The sequence below is a fragment of the Musca domestica genome, unplaced genomic scaffold (genome assembly GCF_030504385.1).
Source record: "Musca domestica strain aabys unplaced genomic scaffold, Musca_domestica.polishedcontigs.V.1.1 1, whole genome shotgun sequence".
NCBI classification, from domain to species: domain Eukaryota; kingdom Metazoa; phylum Arthropoda; class Insecta; order Diptera; family Muscidae; genus Musca; species Musca domestica.
Genome location: NW_026712114.1, coordinates 23,596,627 through 23,617,217, shown reverse-complemented (window position 1 = coordinate 23,617,217; position 20,591 = coordinate 23,596,627). Strand labels below are relative to the sequence as shown.

Here is a 20,591-nt window from a genome sequence, read left to right as displayed (position 1 = left end):
TTGAGATCCATGGTCTGGGTCATTTGTGTGCGTTGAATGTACGTTTGTTATTTTCAAAAAGAAATCTATTAGGTTTCCGACAAAATTCCTTGAAACCTATGAGCCGTATAAATATTTGTGTTATTTCATGGATATGAATACAGATATTTACCTGTTCCAGGGTAGATAGGATTTTCTGTTATCAGATGTTATTAAGTAATAAAATAAATGGAAAATATTAAAGTTTTACGGCTTTGCGGTTAATTAGGTTTTCTGGAGCGTATGTGTTGTGGACATCAATCATACGCACCAGGTACTCATTGTGTGGAAATTGTTGAAAATATTAAATTTAAATTTGCGGAAAGTAATTCAGAACTTAATTCTTTAACATTTAAACAGACAAATAAACAATTCCTTAACTGGAATTTAAAAACTAATAGTTTTCTATTGGTTATTCTGACCAGAAGTTCTTCTATCTGCATAATTCTAGGACGATTTCTATTTATGATGGGTCTGGAGGATTTTTAACAGGAGGTCTTCTTTCTATAGAAGACCAGGTGGCCATCCCTCTATAGAAAAACAAGACTTATCCTATCTATAAGACCAGAAGGTCTCTTACTGTAGAAGACCAGAAGGTCTCTTACTGTAGAAGACCAGAGGTCTTATATGTGCCGAGAACCCGTTGGTGTTCGATCTGTAGAATACCAGGTGGTATTCTATTTGAGAAGAGAAGAGTTCTCATATCTGCCGAGAGGTCTATTGGTAGAAAATCAGACTAGGGAGTATTCTACTTATTGAAGACTACGAAGTCTTCAACCTATAGAAGACTAGGAAGTATTTTATCTTTAGAAAACTGGGTAGTCTTCTATCTACCGTTATGCCTTCTCATAGAAGATCAGAACGTCTTCTTTTCCTTCAATAGAAGGTCAGGAGGACTTCCATATATAGGTGACCTGAGGCCTTCTATCTATAGATGACCTGCAGGCCTTCCATCTACAGATAACCCGCGGGCCTTCTATCTATAGAAGACCAGGAGGTCTTCTATTTATAGATGACCTGGAGGTCTTCTCATAGAAAAAATTAGGTCTTTTTATAGAAGACCAGTAGTTCTTCTCTTAGAAGAACAGTAGGTCTTTTCATAGAACATTAGTAGGTCTTCTCATAGAAGACCAGTAGGTCCTTTCAATGAAGATCAGAAGGTCTTCTCATAGAAGACCAATAGATCTTCTCATAGAATTTCAGTAGGTCTTCTCATTGAAGGCCAGAAGGTCTTCTCATAGAAGATCAGTAGGTCTTCTCATACAAGATCAGTAGGAGCTCTCCTAGAAGACCAGTATGCCTTCTCATAGAAGACCAGTAGGTCTTCTCATAGAAGACCAGTAGGTCTTCTCATAGAAGACCAGTAGGTCTTCTCATAGAAGATCAGTAGGTTTTCTCATAGAATACCAGAAGCTCTTCTCATACAAGACCAGTAGGTCTTCTATCTCTAGAAGACCAATAGGTCTTGAATCTGTAGAAGGCCAGGAGGTCTTCTATCTGTAGAAGACCTGGAGATCTTCTATCTGTAGAATACCTGGAGGTCTTCTGTCTGTAGAAGACCAGTAGGACTTCTCTCTGTAGAAGAACAGGAGGTCTTCTATCTGTAGAAGACGAGGAGGTTTATTCTGGATAGAAGTCTTCCTAGTCTTATACTTCTATCTATAGAAGACAAGGAAGTCTTCTATCTGTTGAAGACCAGAAGGTGTTTTACCTTCAGAAGACCAGTAAGTTTTCTATCTGTAAAAGAGCAGGATGTCTTCTATCTGTAGAAATCTAGGAAGCCTTAAGTCCATAGAAGATAAGGTAGTGTTCTCTTTATAGAAGACCAGGAGGAGGTCTTCTATTTTAGAAGACCAGGAGGAGGTGTTCTATCTTTACAAGACCAGGAGGAGATGTTCTATTTTAGAAGACCAGGAGGAGGTTTTCTATCCTTAGAAGATCAGGAAGTCTTCTTCCATAGACAATCAGGAAGTCTTCTAACTAAATTTTTATCATTTGTTTCCATCATATCTAAGGCTATAGTTAACTTAAAGTCGGGGGTGAACTCTGGAGCGTATGAGTTATGACACCAATAATACGCTTCATTGGTCATGCCATCAAAGTTCGGAAATTTTGTTATTTCCCTACAAAATTAATAATAATTCTTTCGGTGATTCTAACAACGTGATTTTAGCTTCCGCTCAATTTTTCACACCTCCCCTTTTCCTCGAAGTGGAAACATTAATACAAACTATAAATAAAACTTGCAACGATTAACACACACAAAAGTTATTAATTGACAAACATTAGAATGGCACTCCACTCCACTCCTCTCCATCTCACTCCCCTCTCCAACTCGTTGTTCATTCGCATTGTGGTGGCAATAATGAAGGCGTTTGTCATTGCCGTTTGTTGCTGCTGTCCTTGGTGTAACACTTTTGTTGGAAACCTTGACTTGATAAAAGGGAACTAATTCCCCCAACTCAAAGCAAATTCAGTGGGACAACAGCAGCAGGAGCGGCGATAGTGGGAAGACAAATGTTACTAATTTATATAAACACTTTGTCTGGAATGTCGTTTCATGTCGCAAAAAGGGAGTGAAGTGTGAGGGGGTGATTGGGGGACCTAACCCTTATGTTGGATGCCCATCCAAAGAGAACCGGGTAGTCTCTTAATGTAAAAAATTGTTTTCGGGTTGCCTGTTTTCTTTCTTTGCCACTGAATACATTTTTGGGTTTGAATTTGGTGTTAAGTTCTTCGCCTTATGTCCCCCCTCTGTGTAAACATGGCAAAGATGTGTAAGGTAAGATTTGCTTGATTGGCCAAAAAGTTAGGTTTGCTACAGTGTTTGTTTTTGGGTTGAAGGTACACTTTCAAACGCATACACCAACACACGCACTTTGATAAAAACTTACAAATAAATATTAAAATCCATTTTGGGACCAAACTCAGTTTTCCATTTAGAAGAAGGATGGGAATTGTGCCATTTGTAGGGGGAAAATATTTAAGGAAATTGCTAAATATAATCTTATCGTGAACAATTTTCGGTGTATAGGAAATTGGTTGATTAGTTTACAAATAGACGTGTATCCATGTCTGCCTATCAATGTATTAGAAAATGAAAGTTTGTGGGTATGTTTATCGAATTGTCTGCGGGGCCTATTGGTATTGAATAAATGTAATTGTTCAAGGAAGTTTCCTAATTATGATATCGTTAAAATAAATTTTGAGGATTGTAAAATTAGAAGATACATTTGTAAAAGTGCGGATGTAAAAGTACAGAACTCTGCCAGTTCTTGGTAAAGACAACAATACAATTACGATTCTCATTCACCTGTGAATGCTCGACACTTTTCACTAAAGCCGACATTTAACAAAGCTGATGAAATCATGATCAGTTTCCCTTTGGAAAACATTGCTCGCCGCAATAGAAAGTAATATAAAGTTAGGCAAATAGGATAATACACCAGGCTAAAGCAATGAACTGACTATATCTTCGAAAATTCAAAATTTCAATAATTCTAAAATTTACGAAATTCATTGAAAGAATGCTCAAATAAACACACGATTAGGCCCTTATATTACTGTTCAAAATTTTATGGAAAATCCACTAGAATCTGATAGGTCTACAAAGTCTAGAGAAATTTATAAATACATTTTAAATTATAGAACAGCGTTGGCATGCGTGTTTGCAACAACATTTTTGATGATTATTTCTTGTGAAAAATCCTCCCCATATAGTGCTTTAAATAATATTTAAGTTCGCGAAGAGCTAATAAAAATTTTGAAGTAGAGCAATAAACATACTCTTAAAAATCCGAATTGAATTTATTTATTTATTTTTATTTTTTGTGAAAAATTATGTTTTCCCGATTTGATTAAAATGGCCCCTGAAGCATTTGTTTTTAAAAATCCCTTTAAAACTTTGAATTTAATATCTAGCATTGCTAGAAAATATTCAAGATAGACAGAAATGCCATTCCATTTCTTTTTTTTTAATTTGATTTGGATTGAAATTCTCCTTCAATGTGTGGTATTATAAGTTTATTTTCAGCACCTGGGGATATTCCTCTGAGATTTTTTTTTCAAGGAAAATGCTCTAAAAATATATAATTTTTTATTTTTTTGGGGGGGGAGCCACTTACTACCTGTGTGAAGGTTACACATCCTTGCTGTTGAAATTTCCCTACTTAAATTTTGTGTAGTCGACTTATAGCATTACCTCCCGATTTTTTACATTTTTAACTTTTCAGCAGAGCTTTCCTAACGAAATGGTAGGTTTAAATCTTTGTGCTTTGAAGGTTCTAGCCAAAGTCTCTGTTGAGAGAGAGAGAGAGAGAGAAATTGGATAAGCTACTCAAGGTAAATCTAGATTTTGGAAAAAGGTGGACTCGGCCGCTTTGTGGTGTTTTAAATGGACTAGACTCATTATCAGCCTTAAGTGGACGACATTTGATATATTGGAAATCTTAACAAAAATATATTTTCACAAATACATTTTGAAGCCATCCAATTTGGGTATATAAGTCTTCCATGATGGGAGATACAAAAAAGGTTGTCTATACCGAACACCAAATCACAGACCCATGGTGATCATATTTGGTAAAGTCAACAAAGTCACAAACATCAGTTTGGAAAATGTAGGCAATTTCATATGAAAGATCTAAAAACATCGAAAATCTCGAAAACCCGTCTAATTTACATTTCGTGCCAAAAATGCTCTTCAATTTTATTTTTATTAAAATGATCTGTGAATACCTAAAGCATAATTTTAAATTTTCAAAAAATTTTAAGGACTAATTTTAGAAGGTAAAAATCATTTTTGTGGCTTAAAATCAAGGTGGATTATAAAAGCGAACTGTAAAAAATACTCGAGCAGTACAATCGTGGTCTTCTAAAGCTTTTCTTTAGGAGTTTTAAGGGTTAATCGTAACTTTTAAAGACATGTCTTAAGGGCTACAATACTGGAATTTTACCGCATTTTTTAAGGTTTTAATCATATAATTTTAAGGGCATTTCTTGAGATAAATGATCGTGGCATTTTGGAGTAATATCCTGCGAGCCATATTCGTGGACTTTTAAAATACATTTCTGGAGGACTATAATCGAGGACTTTTAGAAACATGCTTAAGGGCCGTAATAATAGATTTTTGTGGATTGGACAAGGAAATGTCTTGAAGGATATAATAGTGGAATTTTTTTCGTACATAAAACAAAAGAGCGGAGAGTAAACTTCGTATACAAATGGTACTCTTCAAGCACTCCCGAACGCGAATATGTTTTACTCCGTAGCAAAAACAAACAAATCAGAGCTCTGGACTTAAATGACCCTTGAAAAAGGGATCTTCAAAATTCATAATTTCGATTTTAACGGACTAAAATATACACACCCACCAGAAGTACTTTTGTATATATCCGATAAGAGTTTTTAGTGTTTCAGCTTTAAAAATTAACAATTATAGTCCTTGTGGCCTTTTAAAAATGCAATAGATTTTAGCTCCGGTTATTCGTTAAAAATTGTGATTATAGATGTGGCGTTCCTTAAAACCATTTAGGTTTATAGCTTTGCTGATCTTTAAAAAATTATAATCGCAGATCTGATTATAGATTAGATGGTCAATCCTTAAAAAGTCCCGATTTCATTTATATCTGTATCGGATTTTTGATTGATAAAATCTACTCAAAATCACAAGCTGAACTTTTTTGGCAGATAAAATCGACTCAAAAGCACAGGCTGAACATTTTATTATTTTTCCATAATGGTATTGATCAGGTGATCTTTTAGAAAAAAAAATTTTTGGATGTGAGTATTTTTTTAATTTAATATGTTCCGCAAGTCTTCCTGAGTATTAAGCTTGTTTAAGATCTATATTGTAATTTTTCCCAGCATATAAATACGGGCTGCTTAGGTATGGCTCTATATACCAGTTCTTTTATACTTTCAATTACCTAAATATATTCATCCATACATATCCATCACCCCATCAGACCAAAAAAAATCAAATGCTGCTTTTTTCTGCGAGGAGTGAGCTTTTTTACTTAATTTAATTCATCCGAAGGCGTATTTCCACTAATGATACAACCTCAAGTTATTTTTTCAATAAAAAAAATTATAAACTTGTAATTATCATTACAGTTTTGTCTGTTCAAAAGGAAATCCTGTAATTTTTAAAAAAAGCCATCCCCCACCACTTGACCCTAAACCCATGTAATTATCTTATATTCAAAATAAAATAACTTGCATTTGCCCCGAAACCCTGCTAAAAAAAATTGATTTAGATAAAAAAAGACGAAGAAATACCTCAAGAAAAATGTTAATTGAAAAAGGAAACAATGATGAGTAAAAGTTATGGCCAGTCAGGCACACACACAAACTCACCCCCACACACATACACACAACTAAGAGAAACAAAAACAAACCTTAAGGTCTAAACTAAACTAAAACAAAAAAAAATACAACAAAACAAAAATAATAATAATAAAACATTCCTTATCATGCCCGAGCACAGGACATTTACACAATTAAGTTTTTTTTGTCTGTCGCTCGCTCACCTGTTTATCTGGCAAACAGTCTGTCAAGATTTAAAGCCCACAGATTGACACAATTTATTACCAAGCACCTTAGGGGCAATGAGGAGAGGGTGGAGGGGGAGAGAGAGACTCTTGGCTTAATCATTGCAATCATTTTGATAATTAAATGAGGCAAAAACGAAAAAGGGGAAGCCAAGATTTACATCTTCCTTGGGTAAGAAAAAAATACCCCACCCCCCGAAGGACTCCTTTCAAATTTCTGATTTGATTAATGTATTCAGATACGGAAGGTGTTAAATACACTTTACCACCGGAGTTATTTTTGTTTCTCCTTCTTCGTTTCTTTGTGGACATTGGCCTTAAGGTATTTGATGTGTGAGGTCAATTCTTGAACGCCTTTATTTTACTTTCAATTTTTTCCTGTCGTTTTGTTTGCCAAGCATTTGAATTTTAAATTCAGCAGAAAACAACATGCTTGAAAGCTTTTATGCTTTTGTCCTTAAAAATCAGAAGAAAAAATATATAAATCAACATATGTTTTTCATCCTCCTTTTTCCTCACTGAAAATCGAAGGATGGAAAGAGTTTTCAAATCAACATCCTTTTCAGGGGGAGAAGGGGTTTCTTTCGTAAAATTTTATGCGAACACGTACGTGTTTTTCGCACGATAAATTTGAATTAGTTTGAATTTTATTTGCAGATTTTTAACAACTCGTAAATCTTCCAAATGAAGTGAAATCACAGAGTGTGAAGCCACTGGGGAATTTTTCAGGAATTTTTTTTTATGACATTAAAATCGAAACTTAAGTCATAAACCTAAAATAATAGTGGATTTTTAAGGAAAATGTTCGAAGAATATTTTGGGTCAAATATAGTTTTTCAAGAGGAAAGAAAGGCTTCACTCTACTCCTGCAAGGATTCAATGGGAAAGAGATGAGTATTCTCTCTTCCTAGCATACACTGGATGGCAGATCCTTTCTTATTGAAGTCTTGACAGGTGCCACGCATTAAAATTCAAAATAAATAGTTCTAAACTCTAAAGCACACAGCCAGCAGCTTCCTTTCTTAGAGAACACCTCGAGCAGCCTTAAATTTAAGGCTAAAAATAGCTCTGGTCGAACTTAGTATACAGTGCAGCCTGGCGAGGCGCGATAAGGCTGTTCGAGCAAAACATGTTCCGTACTAGACGGAAGGGTCATGCCAGCTTGCTGGATTTGCTAAGAGCTGAAGTAAACTTCAACTGAGGTTCGACAGAATAGATATTCTGCTTCCAAGCTAGAGATGAATGGACAGAGCCAACCTAATTCTAGTCAGTTTGCCGATATATATATAGGCGGATAAAAGATTGCACGGGTACCATATTCTTCTGTGAGCAGCTAGGAATCGCCTACTCCTAGAAGTTGGATGGAAAGAGGCAGAAATCTTTGCCATCATAAAAGCTGCAGAATTTGTCACAATGGGTGACTATTGAAACTATTTTAAGGCAGGAAAGAAAGAATATTTTTGCACTCTACTTCTGCAAGAATTCAATGAGAAAGCCCTGAGGATTCTCTCTCGCTAGTATACACTGGATGGTGCATTCTTTCTTTTTGAAGTCCTGTCAGGTGGCACACATTAAAATTCAAAGTAAATAGCTCGAAACTCTAAAGCGTACAGCCAGCATCTTCCATTCTTAGAGAACACCTCGAGCAGACTTAAATGTAATGCTAAAAATCGCTTTTGTCAAACTCAATAACAGGCTTCACGAAGTGCGATAAGGCTGTCCGAGCAGAACATGTTTCGTACTACACGGCCAACTTGTTGGAATTGCAAAGAGTTGAAGTAAACTTCACCTGAGGTTTCACAGATTTGAGATACTGATTCCAAGCTTTAAACTATTTTTGGAAGTTCGTGGAAGTTTAAAGGAATTTTTTGAGGACCTTCAAACAGGTCCTGCAAACAGTCACACGCTGCATGAATGTTGCTCTGCGGTATTTTGGCCCATTCCCGACGAAGCGCTTGCTTGAGGTGACCGACACTTTGGTATTTTTTAGTGGCCGTTGGACTATTTTGTCTGGAGTATTTTGGAACCTTGCTTTCCAAAATACTCCAGGCAAAATAGTCCAACGGCTTGGTATCCGGAGATTTTGGGTGGCTTTTGCTGAGTGCGACGGTGCTGAGTCCGAATTTTTGCGAGCCCAAGGCTTTAATACACACTCCAAAATATTGTCGCGATAATATTCGGCATTTATTCTGATGCCACGGTCGGTTAATACGAACGGAGAGCGAACATCGTCATTTATGGCGCCCCACACCGCTCGAATTCTGGTGGCCAACCGAAGGTGCACATTTTCTGCTGACCTCTTTGGCAAGTAAACACGATCATTTTGTTTGTTTACAAACTGCTGAACAATGTTTTCTCATCGGAGAAAACCAAATTCGGCAGTTCACCACTTTCGGCCAAGCGAAGCTTCTCTTTACCTCTTTCGAGTCTATTTTCTTTCTGTTGCGGTGTAAGTTCTTGCACTTTTTGGAATTTCAATGGCTCATTTTTCAATATTTGCCAAATGGAATATAGCGATATTTTCAGCTCTCGAGCCATTTTTCGGCCACTGCGAACTTTTGGAACCATATCTGTTGATTTTGCTTTTTCCTCCGTCCACTTCCTTGACGTCGGGCTGTGCTACCTGTATCAAGGTAACGAGCGATGGTACGAGACACAAAGGATTTTTTTCACATTTAAATGCTGGGGTGCTCTAACGATAGCCACTTGGGGTTTTCCAGCCAAATATAAAGAAATCACACTATCACGCTTGAATTCCACGAATAACTTTTTTTCTGAAAAAATCTCACTACGATGCTTTCGTACGCTTGTAAACAATATAATGAGCTATCACTGGAATAATTTTAAGAGCTGACGGACGAGTGGCTTAGAAATGACAGCGGTCTGAAGTTGGTTGCAGTTTTTTCATCTTCACCCTGTATACAAATAGGCTTTTAAAGATTTTCCAGAACTGTAAGCGTGGGGACATGCAAAGAACTTTTCCAGATCTATATTGCTGGATTATGATGGAACCATAAAATGTTACTTGTAAAGCAATTTTTCAGGATTAATGCATAATAATGATTTTTTTGAGGTCTTTAAACTAAAAAAAAATATTTAAAAAACAAGTAAAAGAACATAAAGTCCGCCGGGCCAAACTTTTAATACCCTCCACCTTAGGGTAAAGGAAACATTAGAAGAAATGTGGAAAAAAACCATCAAAATACCGAATATCGGAGGGTACCGTTATATGGGGGCTATACCAAATCATGGACCTACACATGCAAGATTTCTCCAACGAAGCTAGAACCCATTATGACCAACAAATACAAATTTTCAGACAAATACGTGAAAAAAAATGTGGCAAAAATCATCAAATTACCGAATATCGGGAGGTATCGTTATATGGGGGCTATACCAAATCATGGACCCATACATGCAATGTTTCGCCACCGGAGCTGGAAACCATTATGACCAACAAATACCAATTTTTAGACAAATCCGTGAAAAAATGTGGCAAAAATAATTAAAATACCGAATATCGGGAGGTACCTTTATATGGGGGCTATACCAAAACGTGGACCTATACATGCAATGTTCTGCCACACGTACAGGGACCCGTTTTGACCTACAAATACCAATTTTCAGCCAAATCCGTGAAAAAAATGTGACATAAATAATTAAAATACCGAATATCGGGAGGTACCGTTATATGGGGACTATACTAGAACGTGGACCGATATATCTCATTTTCAATACCAACCATCCTAGACACAATACCAATTGCTCTGCTAAATTTTGGCGCTCCACGTCAAATAATGTGGGCTGTATCGTGATTTCAACAGACAGACGGACAGACAGACAGACGGACATCGTCAAATCGACTTAGAATTTTATGCTGATTATGAATATATATACTTTATGGGGTCTACGACGAATATTTAAGGATGTTACAAACGGAATGACAAAGTTAATATACCCTCCTTTCCAAGGTGGAGGGTATAAAAATAAGCCAAGGCTATAACCATGCGGGTCCGACCATGCTATGATATATTGGTATTCTCTCTTAGGTCCAAAACCCTTTTGGTCAATTTTTGAGATAATACTATACAGTGCTGCAAAAATTTGTTCTTTGGTTTTTGACCGGTGGCATTTGTCTTCTGTCGGTCTTTAATCATGACCTAAAGAGCGACTGAAAATTCTTGAAAATGTTCTTTGTTTGGTCCTACTTAATATTTTGCGATTATCTAAAATAACAATAGGTTTATATTCTGACCCTAACTCAAATCTCATGAAAAATTTCGTAAAGATCGGACGATAATTCCACTTGTATCTAATACTCCCAACACTTTGTTTTTTTTTTTTTTTTTTGATTTTTGATTTTTTTTTAATATTTGTTCATGGTTTAAAGTCCTAGACTTAAAGCGGCTTTTTTTATCTATAAACTGTTTATTTATTTATTTATTTTTTTTTTACAATGTTAAAAATATAACTTATTTTGGTTGTTTAAAGTTTTCCATTCTTCTCCACTTTCTGGCCTTATACATTTCCATATTTTTATTTAAGCATTCAATTTTTAAAATTCCTTTTCTCTCCCCATTTAATATTCCCAATAACTTTATGTTAATATTTCGTTTTCCTTTGCCGCAAAAAGGACAATCCATATTGGATGAGAAATCCTTTTATTTAAATTTAAAAGGTCTAAACGCACGAACAAAAATCTTGGCAATCATTAAAAACAAAACACAAAATAAACAAAACAAAATGATTTGAGACATATTTGAGCAATTACATTTGTCTGCCTTGCAGAACAAGATAGCCTAGGATTTCCATTTTTTGTGTGACAAAAAACATTTAAACTAATGATGTCTGGGAGGGAAGGAAATCAAACAATTTACAAGACAACAAATGTATGAACAGATTATTCTTGTTTTAAAAATTAAGAAAACCGTATTGCATTGTTCGTTTTTTTCTTTTGGTTTTTAAAGGAAAATATGTAAATAGAGATTTTAAATTGTCTGATATGCCTTTTTGTCATCATCTTTTTTGTCTCTCTTTAAAGAGTTTTTGAAAGTTTTAAAATGTCTCTTTATATATGATTCGTGTCAGTGTGTGTGTGTGTCACACAAATGATTTATATATTCAATCAACCGCATTTTACATAAGCATTTAGATTACATGCCATAATCTCTGTACCGAAAGTGATGACAGATTTCTTGTGTATGCTTGTGTGTGTGTTTTTTATTTGTCAGTGTTTATAGATATTAAAGATGTCAACACGTATGTCACGCTAGATTAAGTGAATAATGCATTAAAGGCATTTTCAAATCGTTATTATAAATGATTTAGAAAAAAACTTTTGAGATTAGGATAAGGTTATTGTTTGCTTTTGTTAAGATAATTACTTTTTTCGAAACATAGGGAAATATTCATATGTTTATAAAATACTCAATGAATGGTGCATACTTTTAGGCTGCTTTTAAAGTTTCCCGGTAAATAATCAAAAATGATACAAAACATGGATATAAAATAAATGACGTGGTTTTTTCTAAAGACTAGAAGAACAATTTAAAAAGTATCAGTAGGTTTTCCCCTCAGACAATGTTCGATGTTTATACCCTACAAAAATTATGTTTTTATAATGTCAAAAAAATACAAAAATTTCCTCTTAACGGCGATTAAAGAAGTTACTTCTGACCATTAGAGTTACAGCAAAATACGCACAATATGTATGCAAAAGAAATAGATCTAATTTATTCTGCTTATAAGTCAGAAACCGCTGCACTGATTTTCACAATTCTCAGCAATTTGGTCTCTTTCCAGAAAAGAATAAAATCTAAGAAAATCGCGTAAAAATATAACAATGAAAAAGTGAATATTTTTTTACATTTTTTTTTCAATTTTTGTCATATGTTTTTATGGCAGCGATTTTTTCAATTTGACTTACACTTTTTATTTGCATATTTCGAAAAGTTTTTTTTTTACATCCTACAACACTGTGTGTTGAAGGTATTATATACAGGTCGCAAGTATCGGCAGGTCCTCAAGAAATTTTCCAATGGTATAGATTTGGGATCAGAACTAAGGTCTATTGTTTTTGAAGAGTTTTTAAAAAGTACATTTAGGGTTTCAAAAGTACCAAAAAAAATTGTTTTTTGACTTTCCAGTCGCTCTACAGGTCACAACTGAAAGCCAATCGACACGGAAGTATGCATGAGAAGAGAGATAAAGACATTGAAGAAGAAGTCCGAAGAGTAAAATCTGGGCAGGGTACTAGACATTATTTCTGAAACGAAATCTTCCAACAAGAATTTGGACACAAGGAGGGCTTCCAACATATTGTAGTGTTGTAGGGTATCACATGGTCGGCCACGCACGATTACAGTCTTTGCTTACTTGTTTAAATATATTTTCACTTCTGTTATGAGTATTCAATTTGTTGACCCTCCATAGAGTAGATACCGAAGGAATGGGCCAATATAGTCCATTTCGTAGAGGACCTAAAAAAAATATGTTATAGTTATTACAACGTGCCAGGATTGGACTACGACTACTACCTTTACTTAAAGAGCGATAATTTTTGAGATATGTGATAATTTTTAGAAAATGTGCGTGAGGTACAGATCTGCAATACCATAAGGTATTGGTATGGGCAAAATTGCAAGAAAATCTAACAAATATATCCGATTTCATGCGAAATCATAGATTTCATATTCATCTTGAGAGAAATTTTAGATATAGCAACTTTTAAAAAATCGCTGAATTGTTTCGCAAGATATGACAGGTAAAAGTATTGAACATTTGACTCTTTGTGGATGAGGTATCAGAAGGGATTCGTAGATATGTATCATCTTTATAACAGACCTTGTGTTAATATGTTTGAAATTGGAAGAGGGTACCAGAAGGGATGGTCTGATCTCAACCATCTTTATAACAGATATTGTTTTGATGAAAATATTGAGATGCACCAAGTCTGAATGGAATCGGATATACATTTCCCGTTTTATGCGCTTTATGGATATTCAAAATGTCGATACTTTGAGGGGGAGGTACCAGAAGGAGTTGACCGATATGTCCTATCTACATAGCAGATCTTATGTTAGTAGAAATATTGGGATGTGCGAAATATGAAGAGAACCGGATGATTATTTCGGATTTTATGATGGTTTTGTGTTATTCAAAATTCTGAGTCTTTGTGGGGAGATTCCAGAGAGAATGGTCCGATCTGCACCATCTTTATACATGATCTTGCAGTTGTGCTAAGTCTGAATGACGTCGGATGTTAACTTTGCGTTTTATGAGCTTCATGGCTATTCAAAATATTGACCCCTTATGGGGGAGGTACCTGAAGGAGTCAATCGACATATCCATTTTAAAAGCAGGTCTTGTTTTAGTGGCAAAAATTGGGATATGTGAAATATCAAGAGTATGGGTTGCTAATTTCGGACTTTATATCCGTTTTGGTTTTTCAAAAATTTGACCCTTTGTGGGAGAGGTACCAGAAGGAATGGTCTTTATAACATATCTTGTGTTGATAGCAATATTGAGAGTTGACCGATATTGCCCATTTTTGCACGTGACGTAGCACTGATACAAAGTTTGAGCAAAATCGGATTATCTTTTCTCTTTCTGTGCAGTAAAATATTTTTTTTTTTTTTTTAATTTTTGACGTTTGACGGAGTTGCCAGAAGGAGTGGACTGATATTGCCCATCTCCGAACTCGATCTAAGTTTGAAAATAATAATACAATGCACCAAGTTTGGATCAAATCGGATACTAACTTCGAGAGTTATCGTGTGCACCAGCCAGACAGACGGACGGACATCGCTAGACCGACTCAAAATGTCCTGAAACGTATTTGGTCCAAAGAGACCTAGGGTGTAAAAATCCTTATTTCGATGAGGCACGTTTTGGCCGTATCAAATGATATATAGCCTCTCTAGCCATATGGCTGAGGGTATAAAGAATTTGAGTGAGAAAGTATCAATAGGTGGCGGCGATCAGTGCAGTTGTCTAAAACCCTGTAATATAGGTCTGCGGTAGTCTATTAACTTCTATAATTAAGATTTTAAATCCTGGTATAATGCAAAAATACGAAAATGTCCACCATGGGACCAATGTATTCGAAAACTTAAATTTTCCTCCTATGACCATCCAAATTTAACGAAAAATCCTGTCTTCCATTAAAATTACGAACGAAACATTTATTACCCAAAATGTATTTTCCCAGCATTCAATGCAGCATTTCGGTTCATTTTCAACATCCTCCGCCCAACCAAAATTTATTTATATTTACTCACATCCTTTCTCCCTCCCCTAGCTACTCACACCTGTTAACACTTCTTTATCTACCCAAAGTGGCAAACTCCTCGCATCTCCCATCACCCATTCAAAATCGTTATCGTTCGTCGTTCGCAAAACAATTTGCCATAAATCAATATTTGACAATCGAAACCAATATTTTGAGGTAACTTCTAAGCGCATAAATCAAAGTTAAGTAGCCATTACGGTGACCACTAATCTATTCAGTATTGAATACTGTCCGAAAAAATTTTTGGGATTTGAAGTGAAAGTAGCAAAAATAACACAGACACAGAATATCCTGGCTACTAGTATTTTGAAAATTATAGTAATAAATTGTGGAGCATGCACGCACAGACACGTTCACACTCAAAAGTTGTTGGGAGAGAGAGAGAAAAGAAAAACAATAAAACCACAAATACAACTACCACTTCTCATTGATGTTGATGAATATCGGCCAATTAAAAGCGCCTACAAAAACAACCATACAAATGTATCATTTTATGGATATATATGTATAGATTTATTTATGATTGTTGTTTGTCGGTTGTTGCATTATATGTTTAACACAAAATATTTTATTGCTAGTTAACTGTTGTTGTTCCCTCTTTTTTGATTTTAGTTTTGTGTTTTCTAGCGGTTGGTTTTTGCTGGCCTACCAACTTTCTGACATTTTGTTATAAATCACCAACAATCCATTAAACATCAAAATGGGCAATGAAATGAAAAGAGAAAAAAAAAACAACGGCGAAATTTTGAAAAATGCGAGTTGAAGTGCTGCCCTTGCACACACACACACTCACATACATATGCAATCCTTTAACAGTCATGCCTAAATGCAAAGGGGAGTGTTTTTTGGTTACTATTTTATTGTTTATTCTGCATGGTGAGAGATACTTATGAATGAATTACTACTTGGGGGCCGTCTGTTTTGAATCGAGGCCTATTATTTTGGTAGGGCGAATAGTTTAAAATTAAATTCCGCAAAAGTTGTATTGAAAATTTTTAAAAGAGTTATAAATATTTAAGATTTCTTATACCCTACACCACCAGTGGCCAGGGTACCATGCATTTGCGCATTTATTTGTAACATAGAGAAGGAAGCGAGATAGACCCATAGTTCCTTTTGATGATCTACATAGAATCACATTCCCAGTCAATTTCTACATTTCCGTTCGTCCATCTGTACATGTCTTTTAGTAAATAAAGTATAGGTCGCATTTATTTCGAGTTGAAATTGTACGAAAATCATTTGTTTGGCCCAAGGACTAACCCTATTGAAATTCAAGTGATGTAGGGTATAAACCAGTAAACTTTTTAGCCTTGATATACTGGTTTATACCCCACATCATTATGTGTCTGAGGTATTATTTCGCCGAGCTGAGCCGATCTACCTATGTGTGTCCGACCACACGAATTTTTGCATGGAATTAGGGTTGGTGCCAGAATATAAGACAGACTGAAAGCTACCCCTTTTAAAGGTCATCGGATAATTTTAAGAGGGTGAAATGGAACATAACTTTTGTGTACAAAATAAATTCCAATATTTCCATTGCACCGCGAATATTGTTAACCCCGTATAAATTACAAATACATGAAAAGGTCTCATGCCGATAGCCAAGATATCGGGTTTATAGTAAAATATATGAAATATGAAATTCATATTTAAATGTCTGTATATAATCGGAGTCAATATGACTTACATGCGAAGATTTTTATCGTTTTTTATTCGTCTCGCCTTGAAATCCATGTTTCGTAGCTATAGAAGAATGCATCAGAAAGATGTTACAATTGGTATTTTAAAGACGGAAAGTCGCGTTTGAACAACCAATTTGGCAATAATTCCGTAAAAATAGGAATTCGCCCAAACTTTGACGATTTTTTCGTATAGTTTTCAAAATAGAACAAAGATGGCATTTCTTGCTTGTTTTCGTTGTTTTTTCCTCAGGCGCTCGTAATATTTAATATCATCATAATAACCATCTCTACTAATTATAGGCCTAGCCTTGACGTCCAATTTGCAAAAAATTATTTTTTATATCCTCAGTCATATTGCTAGATAGGGTATATATCATTTGATACGGCCAAAACGTGTCTCATTGAAATAACGGTTTTAGACCCTAGGTCTCTTTAGACCAAATCCATTTCAGGACATTTGGAGTCGATCTAGCTATGTCCGTCTGTCTGCTGGTGCGCACGATAACTCTCGAAGGGAGTACCCGATTTCATCCAAACTTTGTACATCGTTATACTATTGTCAAACTTAGATCGAGTTCGGAGATATCGGTCACAAAAATGTCAACATTTAAAAAAAATTATAATTATAATAATAATAATAATTTACTGAAAAGAAAAAGAACTGAAAATCCGATTTTGCGTCAGTGCTATATCAGGTGTGAAAATGGACAATTTCGGTCCACTCATTCAAGTATCTCCACCACAAAGAGTAAAAATTTTGAATAATTACAACTTCTATAAAATGTGATGTAAGAGTCCGATTGTCTTCAAAATTTCACACATCTCAATATTTTTATTAACTCAAGGTTTGTTGTTAAGATGGAATATATCGGTCCACAGCTTTTGATGCCTCCCTGACAAAATGGGGACATTTTCAAAAAATATACTTTTTGCAAAAAGGAATATTTGCATCAGTGCCATGTCAGATCAAAATGAACAATATCGGTCCACTTCTTCTGGTACCTCCCACACAGGACCGATACGAAATGGACAATATTGGCCCATTTCTTCGGAACATACTCCACAGAGGGTCGATAATTTAAATAAAAATAACAGAAGTCAAAATATATTTAAATAATCGAACATTGGCTGAGGGTATACATCTGTCGGCTAAACCGACTGATACTTTGTTTTTATTAATTTGTTTTTATGATTTTTTTATTTGAAAAATATTTCCTAGATATTTGAAAACCAATAGAAGCTTTTTTTGTTTTTGATTTTTCTCTCCCCAAATTTTCTGGATTCATTCAAACTTTCTGAGTAAGAATTTAGCTTTTTCTTTCTCATTATCAGTTAGCTTCTAAAAAGGTTAACCGGAGTTTTAATTGGCTCCTCAGCTTTTGAGATATATGATTTTAAAGGAAATTATACTTTGTGTTATTCCAAAATAGATAGGCTTAATCCCAGAGTTGATTATTTTTTATAAAAACAATTGTTACTTATTACTGAGGCAAATTAAATAGTGGCAAGTCAGGGATGATTGATTATAGTTTCCAAAAAAAAAAAAAAAAAACAAAACCCTTTCTTTGAAAAAAAATGGAAACATTTTTTATGATTTTACATGAATTTTAAATAGTAGATTTATTATTAATTTTTTATGAATTCCAGTCTTATATATTTTGTATTATATTTTTTTTTTTAAGAAAAAAGAATTTAATTGGAATTTGAATAATTTTTATACCCTACACCACAAGGTGGTCAAGGTATTATGTCTTTATGCATATGTTTGTAACAGGCAAAAGGAAACGAGATAGACCCATAGTTTCTTTTGATGATCTGCATAGAATCACATTCCGAGTCGATTTATGCATGTACGTCCGTCTGTCCATGTATTTTTGTAAACAAAGTACAGTTCGCATTTATTGCCCTATCCAGATGAAACTTTGCACAAATCATTTGTTTGACCCAAGGACGAATCCTATTGAAATTGGATATAATCGGTCAAAATTTAGATATAGCTCCCATATATATCTTCGTCCGATTTTCCTTTTATTGTGCATCAAACGTGTAATATCAGCCCGAATAATATGGAAATTTGCACATACAACCAAATTAGGCCTGAACATAGGAATGCCAAATTTGATCGAAATCGGTTCAGATATAGCTATAGCTCCCATATATATTGTTCATCCGATTTGTTATGTTTGTCCTCCGCAGCCGTAATATGCACTCTGTAAAAACAATATTTGGGAAAATATATCAAATACAGATCTGAAATACATTTGCTAAATTTTATCGAGATCGGTTCAGATTTGGATATAGCTCCCATATATGACTTCGTCCGATTTACCTTATATTGTGCACCAAACGTCTAATATTTGTCCAAATGGGATGGAATTTGGCACTTAGGACCGAATTCAGTCTAGAAGCTAGTATGTCAAATTTGGTAAAGGTCGGTTCAGATATAGCTGTAGCTTCCATATATATTGTTCATCCGATTCGTTGTTTTTGTTACCCACAGCCGTAATATGCACTCCGTAACAACGATATTCAGGGAAATATATGAAATACAGCTCAGAAATATCTTTGCCAAATTTTATCGAGATCGGTTCCGATTTGTCAGTAGAACAAGTCCGAGTTTAAAACATATAAATGCTTCGGCATATTTAGTCTTTTGAACTTTAAATTATAATTATAATCATAGCGTGTATGATTGAATTCTCCCATAAAAACTTTTAATTGTTATGTGGAGCTCTACTAAATTAGCAAAGTGGTGTAGGGTATCATAAAGTCGGCCCCCGCCCGACTTTAAGACTTCTTTACTTTTTTTAATTAATTGATGTGGAAATGTAGCATTTCTATTTTTTCTCAGTAATTTTTATTGTCCACCAAAATTCTCTTTAGGTCTTATATAAATTTTAATTTTATGCGAATATATTTTCTTTAATAATATTTCTATTGTCTTAACTTGCACATTTATTGCAGTTTATCTCCAAATGCTCTTAACAACTTTCACATTTCCTCCATTTCAAATTCAAATTACTTCTTTCACAGGCTAAATGGCAATTACCATCAACCATAATGAAAATCCATGTTTTCCGTTTCTTTCCATTCTCATTAAAATTTCATTCAAATTTTGTATTTTCTTCCAGTTCACGAAATTAAACTTTATTTGTAGAATTGTTCTGTTATTTTTGTGTTAATGGCAAATTGTGTCCAACTTTTTGCTTTTTGCACAACATCATTTTGCCTTAAGTAAAAAGTTAATTGGAAAAGCACTTTTCTTGGCCACAGGATGTTTGAAAATGTTGTTCATTTTTTTTTTTTTTTTTGGAATTTTTCCGACATGAATTATGATAATGTTTCAGCAGAAGAAGGTTAATTTTCGGTTTCTTAAGGTTTGTTCAATTTCAATTTTTAATGAATTTGATTTGCTGCTGGTGATGAACTTCTTTCTCTTTCTTTTTTGAACACTTCCTTCCTTCGCACTTTTAAATTGAAAATTTTGTTCCTTTTTTTCAAATATTAAATTTTATTTTTTTTTAATTATTTTTAATTTTTCGATTTTGAATTTTAAATTATTTTTTTCTTTTTTATTTTTTATAATTTTTGTCTTTTAAGAAAAAACCCACTTACCGCTTGTCTTTTTTTCGTTTAAATTCAGAAAAAATGTAACGGAAAAGAACACAACCAAATTTTGTTGTTTAGTTGTATTTTGGTATTTCAGAGGGGTTTCTTTGGAGTTGCCTCAACGACGAGCCGTTTGTTGGGTTTGAGCACACGTTTGAAATAACAGTGATGTTCTTTGTCCGCCAGCACAGGCCTTTTATACGTTTGGTATCATTTGCCTTCAGTCAGATGGTTTTTGGTAACAAAACGAAACGAACGAAATTGTCTCTGTCCCTCTGCCCGGTTATGCTGCTGCGCATGAAACACTTTGAGACCTGGAGCAGTTGGCAGCGATGCAGCAACCTTTCGTTTTTGGATAAACGCCGTAAATGAAAGTGTTCTTATCATCTGTTTAGCACATATTGAGGAACACTAACAGACCTGGCATCTGCTGC

The 20,591-nt window shown here is 34.7% G+C and overlaps 1 protein-coding gene across 1 annotated transcript in view; it reads right to left on the bottom strand.

Moving 5' to 3' along the window:
• Window positions 1-20,338, bottom strand: part of LOC105261665 (calexcitin-2) — a 110,466-nt gene extending 90,128 nt beyond the window's left edge. Inside the window, exon 1 of the mRNA XM_059120762.1 lies at window positions 20,164-20,338. The gene's annotated coding sequence lies outside the window, so the exon portion shown is untranslated. The remainder of the gene's footprint in view (window positions 1-20,163) is intronic.
• Window positions 20,339-20,591: the final 253 nt, after the last annotated feature.